Source organism: Arachis ipaensis, chromosome B08 (assembly GCF_000816755.2).
Source record: "Arachis ipaensis cultivar K30076 chromosome B08, Araip1.1, whole genome shotgun sequence".
Classification (NCBI taxonomy): domain Eukaryota; kingdom Viridiplantae; phylum Streptophyta; class Magnoliopsida; order Fabales; family Fabaceae; genus Arachis; species Arachis ipaensis.
The window spans coordinates 14666306-14668707 of record NC_029792.2 but is presented as its reverse complement, the minus strand read 5'-3'; positions in this window follow the sequence as shown (position 1 = coordinate 14668707).

The following is a 2402-nucleotide window of genomic DNA, read 5'->3' as shown; positions in this document are numbered from 1 at the left end:
GAATTTCTTTTATTTTTGATGTTTTAGGATCCAATTAGCTTGAGGGAAACGTTCACTCTTGCTTATGTGAAGTTTGGGTAAGGTGAAGATACGATAATTCTATTTTATTTTCTTTGAATTTGAGCTTTGAGTATTAAATTGGATATATATGTGTTATGAATGTGTATTAGGTTGTGAATAAATAACTGGAGCTTGAAATTGTGAATACTGGAACTTGGAGGAAGCTGATTAGGTGAGGTTTTGAGGGCTGTGTTCTTTTAGGAAATTGTCTTGGAATAATACTTGGGAATCGGCTAAGGTATAGTTTAGGTTTCTTGCATTTAATATATAATGTTCTGTGAAAACTTAGGCTAGATGACCATAGGATAAGTTGGATTGCATGTGTATATTTAATACTTAGTATCCTGTTGATGAACATGGTTGGTTTGGCGCTTGTTGAGTAACTGGTGCTTTGGTGAATTATTGATTTGAAGTATTTTGTGTTAAAAGCCTAGGATTTGTGAACTATTATTCTTAGTTGAATTTTGGTTGTTGGATTTGAATATTGTATGAGTATAATTATTGATCTGAGGTAGATTTATTGTGGTGATTGTTATGATGATGAGGAAGGGTATGTTGAATTGAAAAGAATGCAGGTTTGGACCCGAAAAGGGTGGCAAAGTCCGAGTTTTAGAGGAGATGATGTCGAAATTTTATAAAAATTAGAGATTTTGTTTATATGATTATTTAAAAAAGATTAGATTCAAAGGTTATATGGTTTGATTTTGAGTTATTAAGAAAATGATCATGTTTTAAGTTTGATTCATTTAGAAAAGAATGAATTATGTTTTGAATTGGAACTATTGATGTACGGAATGAGAGGTGTGATAATGAAGGATAAGGATTGAATATGATTAATGTATGATGATGAATGAGATGCGATTGAGAATGATGTGGATGTTGATGAATTATAATTGAATTATTTATATGGCTTATGAATTTGAATGATCTGAGATATGAGATTCCCTGGATAAAGTGTCGTGGCTTGCCACCACGTGTACCAGGTTAAAAACTCAATACTCTGTTGACCCTATGACGTAAGTGTGACCGGGCACTATATAAATTCCCGGGAATGTTACCCCCATTGACCAATATTGATTATTTGAGATAAAGCTATGCATAGACTCTTGGGGATGCACGTCGAGGGACAGTCTAAGTTCAATTCAGACTTATCGGGTTGGCTGGATAACCGACAGATGAGCCTCATCAGCCATAGGACAGGCATGCATCATATGCATATTACTTAAATTACTTGCTTGTGCTTTAATTGGGTGTGCCTACATGTACTTGCCATGTTAAATGTGTTTTTGTAACCTTCTTGTGCTTGCCTTTATCTATCTATTTGTCTGTGAAAATGTATGATGGAGTTGGAGGTATGGAGGAACGGCAGTATGGGACTTAGATTTAAGGTTAAGTTAAGTTAGGTTTAGATACTCTTAGAAAACCACCTTTTATGGCTTCTGCTTAATACTTTAAGCTCTATAATCTGAGTATCAGCGTTCTAGGATTGCCTCTGGCATTCTCAGGGCCTTATTTATTATGTGTGTGGAACCTTTACTATACTAAGAATCTCCGGTTCTCATTCCATACTATGTTGTTGTTTTTCATATGCAGGTCGAGAGGCATCTCGTTAGGCGTCTAGACTCTTGAAGCGGAGTGGTTACTGGGTTATTTTGTTATGCTATGATGTATATATATATATATATGTACTTGGCTTTCTCTCTGCATAACTTGTTCTTTTTGATCCTCTTAGAGGTTTATGGAGAGGCAGGTTTTTGCTTATGTACATTTGGGTTTTGGATATGTATATATATATATGTAAATATTCTCCGGCCAGCCTTGACTTCGCAGACTGAGTTAGGAGCTTGTTATTTTATATCTTTGGCACTCTATTCCTACTTCTGTCATCTTATGTTTAGTAGTTATAGTTTTCTTAGCGCGCAAATTAACTCGTTCCTTGAGCGTTGCGCTTTTATTTTGCGATTTTTATTTCCTCTATTCTTCAAGGCTCCTAGCACATTATAATTCTTTTGCTATTATATGTACTCATTTTATTTTAAAGGTCGTAATACCACACCACCTCTGTTTTATGACTTAAGCGTAAAGCTTTGTGTGGTAGGGTGTTACATTATGGTATCAGAGCAGTTCGTTCCTATAGAGCCTGAAAGATGGACTGATTGTGCTTCTGTGCATTCTCTGTATATGTGTTTATGTGCTGTTAGGATATCTGACTGATATATATATATATATATATATATATATATATATATATATATATATATATATATATATATATATATATATATATATATATATATATATATATATATATATATATATATATATATATATATATATATATA